A 13,232-nucleotide genomic window follows, 5' to 3' on the forward strand; every position below is an offset into this window, starting at 1 on the left:
ATAGATTAGTAAAACTTATTAAATAAATCAATCATATTTGAAAATTAATTGATAAAAATTTATAAAAAAGTTAATCAATAATTGATTAACAATAAAAAAAAAAAAAAGTTTACCATAACTTATAGCTACATCACAAATTTAAATAAAAATATCGAAATTTATTAAGAAATCTTTTGAACTTTAACATATATTTGATATATTAATTGAATCTTATAGTTAATTTATAAGTGGGTTTTTTTTTTTTTTTTACTTTTTATTTTGATTTCACCTCGCAAATTTTCTCTTACTCTTACTACTAATAAGTAACTCATAATGGACGTTTTGCATGTGAAACAGTGAAAGTCACGATGAAATATGAATGTTAAGTTTTAAGTGTCAAATATGGATATCCTTAAGAAAATCGACATATATATGAATAAAATTAATTGTGTGTGATATGTATGTTAAATTAGTCAAATTCACATAAAATTCAAACTTTTTTACGTGATAAATGTGTTGACATGATCATCACACAAATACAATTGAATCAAAATTCAAATATTTCACATCATTCGTATTTGTGTTCTAAATTGCCCATTGAAAAAGAAAATACTTGGTTGTTTATTGTGTCAGGACAAAATCCATTCATTCATAAGTTTTACTCATTTTGATCAGTTTTGACTATTTTTAAAACCATTAAAATGGCATTATCAACTTCTTTCTTTCCTTTGTTTTGACTTTCTTCATTAAAAAATATAAAAAATAAAGGAGTTTTTTTTATTATTAAAACTCCTTTTAAGGTGGTGGGATGCTCGGTCACAATGTATCTTTTCTTCCCACTTTGGGTTTTTCCACGGTTTTCCAGAGCCATGCTGCTCAGTTCTATCTCAGAAACTTCGTCAATATTTTCCGCATCTTTTTCTATCCAAGTCCCATTTTGGATTTCAGCCCAACACGCTTCACTATTTACTGATTTATCTAGGCCTGCTTTCAAGCCCAAAATTAAAATGTGAGCCAGTTGTGGAATCTGGGTCATGGGTAGACCTACAATCATTGCCAATTTGGACTTTAGCTGGAGAATACCTTAACCCCGAGCAACTGACCCCGCCCACCTGTATGTCCTCATCAGAGCATAATCTTTCTTCACCAATTATTTCCTTATCATTGGCATTGATAATCCACCCAACCACTTCAGCCTTGTCTAGGGCACGCGACTTGTTTGAATTTGGCTGCTCCTGAGCCTTAACCACAGCTGTGTCATCCATTCCCAAGGTTTCATTAACTTTTCGTCTTCTCAGGCCAACGAGTTTCGAAGCAAGCTGATTCGAGGCTGCATTCACACTTTGCCTGTTCGGATCCCCATGCTCCCAACCTGACCATTCTTCTTCTTCATCGAAACCTGTCACTGTGTTATTCTCAAAAGAACTGGAGCTTGATGATGATGCACTGGATTTTACTTGAACAGTTTGTTTCACCCCCGAATTCCATAGGAAATCGTAACATCCTTCCAACGTGACTTAACTTTATAAGAGCTTCCTTTTAACAGAATAGTGAATAAGTTTGGGATAAAAGCATCTTTCCTAAAAAGGGTTAAAACTCTAGCAACATCAAGACGCCTTCTCTTCATAGTACTATGATCTACTGTGATGAAAGTGCCCCACTTATTCCCTACCTTCTTGAAGAATTCATAGCACCACGCATGGAACAGATTGTTTTCCAGCTTAAGCCAGATAAATTTATCATAGCTTATTGAGTCATAACTGCAAGGCACTGTCCAAAAGAACCCTTCTTTAAGCCACGTTCTGCCACCCTCAAGCATGCTGAACATATCTTCTTTGGATTCAAAGTACTGTAAAAGTACCATACTTCCTCCCATCAATGAGATTGAAAAGTGCATAACTCCTTCACTAAGAATGCACCGCTAAAGTATGTTAATAGCCTGAGGGTTTTTGACTTCTGCAACTGCACACTTCTCCAACCATTCTGTCTCTAGTTCTTCCTCTTCCACAACAATCTTGTTTTGTGTTTGAGTCTTGTCATCTAGTACCGGTTGTACAATCCCCTTTGGCTCTGTTGCATTGGCATTGCCTACCATCAGTGTTTCCTGCCGCGTTGGAGCATGCCTTTTTGTTACTTTTGCATAGGTAGGTCTCGCATCCTCCTTAGGTGGAGTAAGGAATGCTTTTCGTTGCACATGTTTTGTTGCAGGGGTGCCATTGTAACCTTTCTCATATTTGGCCAAGCTCGCCCTTAATCTCCATCCATTCCACGCTGAACCATCCAAAGCCCTTATGACTGAGAGAGTCTCACGCAAATCTTTGAAGCAAAAAAAGCCAAATTTGCTACGCCTAGACAGTATCCTCCTGAGGGAAATGTAGAAGACAAGGATTCTCCCGGGTTGCATGATCTTGTCCCACAGTTCTGCTTCCCGGCCATCCGGGTGGATATTATCAACAAAAACTGTTACCAACTTCCTTTTTCACTAATCTAACTCTGAACGTGATTGCCTGTCCTCCATTGATCGGTTACGGCTGCTTCTCCTGCCATACCCATTCCACTTTCTCTCTCTACCTTTCATCTCTCTAATTTTTTTTTAGCTTCATTGTTGATTCAATTGTTATTCACAAGGTTCAAATTGAAAAAGTTTCAAAGTTCATGGGAAAATGTTTATTTCATTATTCATCATAGATTCTTTTATGAAATAATGATCTAATGTATAAGTTTTCAGAATAATAATAATAATTTATTATTATTATTATTATTATTATCATCAATTGGTCTATTTGAATTTGGTAGAATTTCTATTTAAGTTGTATGTATCAAATTTCATGTGATTAAATATTATATTGTTTTGCATTGCATTTTCTTACATTAATGATGTGCAAATGATATATCAATTAAATCGTTAACCAAACATTTAGATCATGCATGTTATATATATATAAGCAACCTAATAATATGGATGCATGAATTCCCTCCAGCATATGTCCCTCTTTCAAAACAACAATAGATGTCCAGCATTTCTTATGGTTTTTTTTTTTCTTTTTTTTTTTTTTTACTTTGGATATTATGACTTTATTTTTATGTCTTAAAGACTTTTAATCAATGTAATATAGATGCATTTACTTTTTTTAATCAATGGTCAAATCAAATAGATTTGGTATTATATTAACTTTTTGATCATCTTACTTGCGCTTTTCCAGTTATAATTAAGTATGCTTGCAATCCTCATTAGATATTGAAAAAATTGTGACATTATACATTTAACAATGAATCAAATGTATTCTCACAGCAAAGTTAGCTGGTGACTTATTTCATTTTGTTTATTGGAGGCATATTTGAGATTTCAAGGCATCAAGAGGATTTAGTTTGTCGTATTTTGTATGCATGTAGATTTTGTTGTTGGTTTTTATTTTTTGTTTTTCTTTATGCTTTATGTGAAGTTTATTGTTTGTTATGTTTCGGTTAGTGTGACGTTATCTCACGTCTAATAAATATATAATTTTTTATGATTTTATATTTAAATTGGATCTTTTTATTCATTAATTGACTTTAAGTTAAATGCTTAATAGTTTCATTGACTTTACTCTGATTTAATTTTAGTTTGTTCTTTTTTCCTTACTTTTGTCATGCTTTTTGAATAACATTTTTAAAGTAGGGCATCATATTGGATTATTGTGAGTTTGGGAAATATCTAAAATGGATTACGAAGAGCAAAGAAAAAAATGCCAAGAAAGTCGTGGAACAAGTTTTTAGAGTTATGGTTTTAGATGTTGGTCATTACTCTAAGCTTAAGTTGCCCTCAATTAAAGATATTATTTTCTTCTCTCTATTAATTTTCATAAATAGGAGTTAATTCAGTCCCTCTTGATAAAAAAGTAATTTTATTTATGAAATTATTTCATGCACAAAAATTTACATGTCTCTACTCCAAGCTAATGCATTTTCATAGATGATTTAAACTTTATAACACTCTAATTTTATTTTATTTTATTCATTAAATTTTTAAATTTATTATATTATATTTTTTAAATATTTTATTATTTTTAAATTAAATATATCAAAATGAAAAACATGTACCCGCAGCAAAGCATGGGTAGCTTTCTAGCATATAATTGCAATTGAAAAACCCTGTAATCGATTGATGTTGGCTTTATAGACATTTTTTTTTGTCTTGAGTTCAAATTTATTGAAAGATTGTAAAAAAAAAAAGAAAAAAAATTGAGGAATGTAATTGTCCAAAAACTTTCTACTATTGTCTTGGCAGTCTACATTGGATATTATACAAACATACGAACTAAATAACTCTGCTTGGGACCCACAATTAAGTTAATACATGAAACAAACCAAGCTTCGGCTTCAATAACAAATAGGATACGAAAGGAGCTCGGACATGAATAATTTCCTTCAAACAAAAAAAGCCATGAATAATTGAATAGGGCCATGGACAATGAAGAAAATCAACAGATTTTAATCGGAGGGCGTTCAACGCCTCAGTCCACCCAATATTCAATAGGTCCAGACGTATTGGGCTTCGAAAGGTGCCCCTATACTTACATATGCATCCCTGACATTGGCTTGAGCTGAAATTACGAACATTATATATATATATATATATACAAAAGGGCAGTTTTAAAAAAAAAAATTATAGATTTTAAATTTTGAATTTTAAATTTATTAGATATTATCTTTTAAAATAATTTTTATGATTGTATAAATAAAGTTATTAAGCTTGAGATTCTAATATCCTTATATTGTTGATTCATCAAAAGTAAAGAATGGAATTTTTTATCCTTAATTTTGAGTAGAAATAAATGATTAAAGAGCATCCAACCCTGGGGCATAGCTGATTTAATTGTCCAAGGCCTTATTTTTCACAACTATCAATATCATTTTCATTTTAATTTTTAATAAAAATTAAGTCATGTTGCAGTCAATATATAAAATTACTGTAACTCATAGCTACATTACTGATTTAAATAAAATATTGAAATTTGTTAAGAAATCTTTTGAATTTTCACATATATGATTTATTAATTGAATCTTATAATTAATCTATATATGGAATTTTATTTTAATTTTCTATTTTCATTTGACCACTTCTAATTAATAACATCATAAATTCACTCTTGCTCTTCTTACTAATTATTCAACCCATAATGGACGTTATGAATGTGCAAATAGTAGAAGTCACATTGAAATGTGAATGTGAACAAAATTCTGTGTGTGATGTACATGTTAAATTGGTCAATCAACTAGCATAAAATTCAAATATTTTTACGTGATAAATGTGTTAACATAGTTATCAAACAAATACAATTGGACAAATATTCAAATCCACTTAAAGGCGTTGCTATTTGTGTTCGAAATTGCCCATAGAAGAAGAAAATGCTTTGGTTGGTCATTGTGTCGGGACCAAATAAATATATTGCAACATTTGAAATCCTTTTAATCTTGGGTCAAGTGATAAAAAAAATTATTTTTTAAATTATTTTAAATTTAAATTTTTAACAATTTGTAAAAAATAAAAAATAATTAATTTATTAAATTTCATATAAATAAATTTATTTGAGCCAATAAAAAAAAAAATACTGAATGACATCTAAAAGCACATGTCATTGATGTCAAAATCACAAACAACCAATGAGGCCTTGGGGGGGGGGGGGGGGGGGGGGGTGGGAATTACGTTCTTGGAATGGTATTAGAAAGAAAATCAACTTCTTCACTTCATCCCACCTTCCCTTCGGAATTGGTGTTTTGCTATCCCATCTAATATTTTTGTGAAGATAGTTTCTTTCTTTTTTCTTATAAAGAAAACAGAATTATGCAAATGGGGTATTCTTTCATACCCCAACAGCTTGCTTTATAAAAGGAAGTTTAATTCAAAGGTCAGTGCATGAGTGGCAAAATGAATTCAATTGGATCAAAATTAATTTCAAAGGTAAATCCCTCCTGCCGGTTATCTTTAAAATAGCCTGGAATGCGTTTATCTATGGTGTGTGAAAGGAATGAAACAAGAGAGTTTTCTGTCAGCGTAATGACTGCAGTAGCTCCATTTTGCAGTTTGTGAAGGATGCAGTACGATACAGGCAACATGGTACTCACCCTACATCTGCCACTTCTATCAACATACTTCTTTATCGTAATTGGGGTCTTGATGATACATTATTCGGTTAATTCGTTTTGATGCTTTTCTTATTCATTGTGATCTTTAAATTTCTTGTAGTAGACTCGCTATTTTTTTTTGGATGAATAAAATTTAACTTATCCAAAAATAGAAAATTGAATTTCCGCATTTGGACATTTAATTCAGTAGTTCAAAAAGAATAACAGTTTTAATCAAATTTAACCGTTTGGTAAATTGAGGTGTTATCAATTTTTTTAATTGCACAATCCATGAATCCATAATAATTATAATAATTAAATTAATAAAATTATTTGGAAGAGACTACAGTGAATATTTAACCATAGTATAGGAATTATTTGTCATTTATTTATTTACATTTTCAATTACAAAGTTATATATATATATATTAAATTTTAATCCTTTAATTCTTATATATTTAATGCACAAAAAAAAATATTATGTGTTTAAATTCTTTCAAATCTGCAGTTTCTAAAAATTTATTCAATATTTGTGCTATCTAAACTAATATTCGATACATTTAATAGGTCATTTTAAAACTTGAAATTTGAACTCTTGCTAAAAAAAACTTGAAACTTGAACTCTCTTCTAGATATGATCATACGAACTAAACAACTCTGCTTGGGACCCAAAATTTGGGATGAATATAATACATAAAACAAAGCAAGCTTCGATAAAGGATCGGAAAGGAGCTTGGGAACATACCTTGGCTTACATCCCCATCTTCATGAATTATATTGAAGATCTCCATGATCTTCACCTTGGCCCAGATAAGATTGAAGGTAAAGCTGTTGAAGCAAAAGTCTCCACAGCTTCAGGTACTGTCAATTCATTTAGAAATTTGTCGTTCAAGGTACAAACAAAATCTACTGAACCCTCAAAAATCTTCACCACTGTGGACATGGAAGGCCTCCTGGCATATTCATTTTGTAAACACCATGTAGCAACCTTCATCATCTCCATGACTTCGGCTGCATTTGCCTGCATATCTTCGCTGCCCTTATCGATAAGATCCACAAGTTGCCCTTCTTCTTGCTTTCTCCTGAAAAGACTCAGTAAATGCCTATCTTCCTCCTGTTGAGATACATCCACATTTTTTCGCCCACACAGAATCTCGAGGACCACAATACCGAAGCTATAGACATCTGCTTTCTCAGTGATGACTGAGCTTAACCATTCAGGAGCCATATAACCAGGCGTTCACCTCATGGTTGTTATGACTTGACTTTGGTCTCTTCCAATTAGCTTAGATAATCCAAAATCGGAAACTTTGGCATTGAAATTCTCATCTAGAAGGATGTTTTGTGGTTTGATGTCTAAGTGAATTATCTTTTGGTTGCATTCTTCATGAAGATAAGCTAGTCCCTTGGCTATATCTAAAATGATTTTCTTTCTAATTTTCCAACCAAGAGCGAGCTCTTGATTTTTGTGGAAGATCCATTGATCCAGTGACCCTTTGCACATGTACTCGTAGACTAAAAGCCAGGTAAATTTTTCAGCACAAAATCCAACCAAACTTACCAAATTGAAATGGTGGATGCTTCCTATAGTCTGAACTTCTGCTATGAAAGATTTCTTGGCTGGACCAAAGCCATCAAGATGCTTCACTGCAACTTCAGAACCCGAAGGTAATGTTCCTTGAAAAACAGACCCAAATCCTCCTTCACCGAGCTTGTTGCTAAAATTCTTAGTCACATTCTTCAACTCTTCAAAAGAAAATCTAGTTGGCATTCCCGATGTGTTGTCCAGATAATCCTCCTCAACCTCTTTGAACCCTTTTTTAATTCTTATAAAACAGAAAGTGCATATAAGAAACACACCAGAGATACCTCCAAGAGTTGAGCCTAGAATAACTGCCATATCCTGACTTTTCCTTTGAGGGAACTCCAGTGATGAAAGATTGTTGTTAGGATTCTGTGCACTTGGAAAATTCTGCACCTTTATAAAAACAGAGGTGTTGTAAGAATCATAATCACTAGAATTATACTTCTTGAGGGACAATACTTCAGATAGAAAATAGCAGTAACCTTCTATATGTATCACAGCTTTGCAAGAACAGTTCTTTAAACAGACTTCCTTACAATCTTCTATACTCTTGTTGTTATCATTACTCGTGAAAAGAAATGCGTCATACTCATAGATGCCCTGGAGTTCGAGAAGACTCTGATGAACAGAAAGCTCACAAGAAATTGGTAAAATTGCGGAACACCCAAGATCCCGTCTATTATAATTTATTGGCTTAAAATAAGTTATTTGGCTTTGATTTGCAGCTTCAGGGCAATCGCATCCCACTTCTAAACAAACGCCATATTTTCCACATGCCAATGGATAACTACATCGACTAATTCCAAATAGATCAATCCCTACCCATTTCGATTCTCTCCATTCATATGCCCTCAAGTAACCGTCACTTCCCAACTGTATAAAATTAGCCGAGTCTGGCACGGAGAGAATCCCATCCCCACTATTCAGGTAGTATTCAACATTAGGTTGCCCTGTATTACTTGCTTCCATCCAACGTGATCTGTAATAGTTTTGGGAAGGATATGCATCCATGTAAGCAGTGAATAGACCATCAATGATTGCAAATGCATACAAACCTTCGCTTGAATTGAATTCCGATGCATTTGCCCTCAACTTCTGCCCAGATGCTAGCCTTTGACCACGAACTAAAGAGTCTGTTGGGTAGTCAAATGACTGCCAAACCATCTTGTTTGTTTTGTCAAACAGCATGAGGTTTCCCTCAGCATTTAAGTTTAACCTTGAAACAGACTTACCTAATGTGTTGGGGGACCAAACCACAACACCATCTCCATCTTTCAAGATAAGACCACCTTCTGGAGTGAGCTGCAATAGTGCCTGATACTTAACTGGATTGTTTCGATTAGCGGACCAAACCACTTTCGGAGAAAAGCTGGAGTTATTATCACCAAAACTGTTGTTGAAGATGGAAACAGCAAATAGGCAACTCTCACCCACCAAGCTGCAGTGAAAGCCACAGACAAACATCCCATTGACAAGGATCGGCTTCACACCGGCTACCTCCCAGAAATTGAAGTCATATGAGAGGTTGTTTCTCCAGGAATTCGGGGCATTGACATATGATGGGTAGTCTATGATTTCAGCGTTGATCAAAAGTGATGATGGAATGGTCAGTAGACTCCAGAATATGTTCAGAAAATAGCTACAGGTATTCATATTCGTGATCATTGCTCTGGGACGGGAAATGGCTTTCCAGGGAAGAGTAAATTAGCTGCAAGAATGGCATCAAGCTTGACTAAACTAAACAAAACAATACAATTCATGCTATCATATTTCTTAAGAAAGCACCTAGTAAGAGAAAAAAGTTTGACTAACTACCTACTAGTTTCGTTTGGAAAATTCATAGAAATGAGAAGAATGCTATTACCATCTTCATTAATTTTCGACAGAGGACAATTGGAAAGAGAGGAAAATGACATTGGTCTGCAAAACGTGTCCGTTGTGTTGAAAGAAAAAATCCCTTTTATTGGCCAAAAGGAGCTAAGGAAGAGCTAGAGTTGCCACTTCAAGAACGCTTGGACAAATCCTTTTGACTACCCATGGATATTTTACTATCCACCGGAAGAAATGATATATGTAACTAAACATACACCTATGAATAAAATTTAAATTAACTAAAATTTTATGAAAGAAGACTAAACATGTTTTTTTTAATGATAATTATGAGGAAAAAAAATGTTAGAATGTTAGATCTCACAATTCAGGTATTTACATTGTTTTTATAATTTGTGTATTTGTATTTTTAAAACACGAAAATTATCATTTCAAATTTTCATTAACAAACTAAATGTAATTTTTTTATTTTTGTTGAAATTTATATGCGATTTTTATTAAAATTATAAATGTGTGACTATTTCTAATATTTTAATAATTTTTTGTAACATTGTCGTGTTTTTTACATTGTGCTTAAAAATATAGGTCATAACATTCGAATATTTCAATCCTGCAGCAAGTCAAGTTCTTCCAGTATTTTCAATACAACTGCGTATGCATCAAGCAAAGAGACATCAGGATGAAGCATGAAAGGTACTAAAGACTTCGGTCAAATCAACCATTGTAAGCTTTAATATTCAGACGGAATAAAAGTGAACTCAGTCCGTGCATAAATTTGAGGCAGTCGTTACCTACTTTTTCAGAAAAATGTGAAACAATTTCACCAGAAAAAGGAAAGTTTATGGTTGATCTTTCTATAACTTGAATGTGAAACATAGTTCTCCATAGCTGTAAGGAACTGAAAATGGTTAACAAAAGAGCAACCTCCTCCTATGAAGAACTAAATTACCATGTCTATCACCAGACGCCTAAAAGAATCCATCTAAACATAGACTCAAAACAGTCTCTTGAAAATTACTATAAAAAGGGACCAAAAAAGGGGGAAAAAAAGACGAGGCAAATTGTTTAAGATCAAAGTGAACTGAGGTAATCTTTTATCAAAATGAAGAGTGGGGTAGCATTAGAAAATCCCTCCAATCTCTGGAACATGATTCCATCCATCCGGGCCTGAATGAGCCCGGTAAGGCATTGGTGCAATAGTGTTCATTGCAGAGTAGTAAACAAGATGATAAAGTGATGGATATGAAGCATAACTTTTGAATTGTTACCCCCCAAAACTCACCGCTTGCGCTTGAGCTATTTTCTTCTTAGACATCCCACCCTTTTTGGCATTGCTAGCCTCTCCTTCTTCAAACTTGCTATTTTTGATGGCATTTTCAATAATTTCCCCTGAGATCATTATATCAATAAAATTCTTTGTTGCATTCTGTAATACCCCAACCCAAATAATAATTGGGCTAGACTAATTCCAAAGCCCATCAGTTTATTAAGAGATTCATTAGTAAAAGAAAAAAGGGGTTGTAGTATTATATGAAAGAAAACCTAGCCATCGTGAAACAGAAAGGAAATAGAGTTTTTCTTCCTCATCTTCCTTAAGGTTAGAGAATATGAAAAATTAAGTTAGAGATTCACAATCAGAGGCTACAATCAAGTTAATCCCTTAAAGGTGAGTATATGATTTCTTTTTATTTAAGAAGAAATATCAAGTTGATTGCTATTATTTAGAATTGAAGTTTTGAGAGCAAAACCAAGAAAAATTATGAAATCTTTCATTAATCTTGATGATCTATTTGGGTAAATTACTGGGCTTTGTTTATTTCATGTTCTTAAGATTTATTGATGATTATTGAATGGAGTTTAAAGGTTGAAAGTAGGGATTTGAGTTTTCTAAAGATTGAAGGAGAAATTCTATTTTTGAATGAGATTTTGTGATCTGTAATAATGAATTAAAATAAAATTTTGTATTAATGGATAAATTATTGCTATGATTATTATATATTGTTGGAAAGCATGTTGAATCTACTTTCTAATGAAATAAACAGAAGTTGAACATAGTTCTCTATGAAGAGTTGTCTAATTTCTACTTAAGGATATGCAAGCTGTAATGCAGGAGCATCAGGGTGGAATTTCAAAAATTGTGTTAATTTTTATACAAGGAATTACGGATTAAGCCATATATGTATGAGAATCTTATTGAGTCTACTTTCCAACAGAACAAGCGGAATTGAATTTGGAGTTTCTTGTGAATAAATACATAATTTTTATTGGAAGGTATACGGGCTTTCTGGCAGCAGCATATGACGTGGATTGCAAAAATTGTTATAATTAATCTATAAGGAATCACAAAGTGGATCATATATGGTTAGAAAGCTTATCAAGTCTAGTTTCTAATGCATTAAAGAAATCTTAATTCTGATTTGGCTATATTGAGTTTTGACTATTTTAATGAAAAGAGGTCAGGTTGCCAGTATTAATTAGTTAAGTTAACCCCTGTGTAACTTAGTTGATTTTTGTATAAATGGTCTCAAAAAGGGTTGATTAAATTCTGATTTGTTGAAATGATCTTGGATAAGCCATTAATTATTTTGGGGAAAAATTAAGTGGTGGAATCGAATGGAGGTAAGTAGAATCTCACACACTTTGCTTGTTTTCGAAACTATGTATATATATATGTTTCTAAATGAATGAATATTTTATTTCATTATTTTCGGTGTATGAAAATAGGATTAAGCGTATGATTATTTTGTATTTTTCTATATAAATGATGGATCATGCTTATGAATGAAATGAGAAAATGATTTATGTTTAAAGAATGATTTTGTGATGGCTACATTTTTACATCCTTGGGAAGTGGGATCATTGACACCAGAACTAGTTCTACGACCTTGGCTAATAGGTTATAGTAGTTAGCATAGACATGATCATATAGCCCTACTAACGAGTTATAGTAGTTAGTGTAAGGCCCTAGCTAGCGGGTTATAATAGTTAGCAATGATCATGATGATGAAATTATCTATACGGCCAATGTCACGGGTTATAGCAGTGACCGTAGCTAATGATAAACTAATGATAATGATGATTTATGATGATTTTAAAGATTGATCTATGATTTATATATAAAAATGATTTATGATGATTTTTAGTGATTGATCCATGATTTGGTTTGATTACGATATTTGAATAGTAGCATATTTTGCAATGATTTATGAATTGACATGTTTTTAGATTGATTTATGAATTTACGAAATGTTTGATAGAAAGATGACCTTTGAAATATTTTGACATTATGATTTGACGAATGTTTTGAATGATCTATATAACATTTATGAAAACGATGCCTGATTTGGTAAGGTGTGTGAGCCTATACTTACGGAGTTGTGGTTTGCCTATTTCCCTTTTACTTTTTCTTTACAGATGACTAGGTGATAAGTTTGGTTAGTCTTATGGGAAGCTAGAAGATGAAATGAGTAAGATTACTTAATCGTCGGAGAATATGTTAGCCAATGAGATTTTAAGAGACAATTTTGTATTTTATATAGTTTGTATTTGGATATATAAAGATGTATCATCGGTTGGATTAAAGATATGGATTTTACTTGGTAGATTGTTTTATTGAAGAATTTTAGAATGATTAAGAAAAAAGGTTTCGTATTACTTTAGGGTTTTCTTCAAGGTAATACGATCATGTTGCGTCTTGGTCTCGGGGCGTGATACATTCTCTATCGTCTTCTCA

General features: G+C 32.6%; 1 pseudogene; it reads right to left on the reverse strand.

The window, feature by feature from the left end:
* Positions 1 to 6,848: 6,848 nt before the first annotated feature.
* LOC149516913 (G-type lectin S-receptor-like serine/threonine-protein kinase SD2-5) lies at positions 6,849 to 9,334 on the reverse strand (annotated as a pseudogene).
* Between the last annotated feature and the right edge of the window lie 3,898 nt (positions 9,335 to 13,232).

Source organism: Durio zibethinus, chromosome 9, assembly GCF_047325235.1.
Source record: "Durio zibethinus cultivar Kanyao isolate XHJ-2024 chromosome 9, ASM4732523v1, whole genome shotgun sequence".
Classification (NCBI taxonomy): Eukaryota; Viridiplantae; Streptophyta; class Magnoliopsida; order Malvales; family Malvaceae; genus Durio; species Durio zibethinus.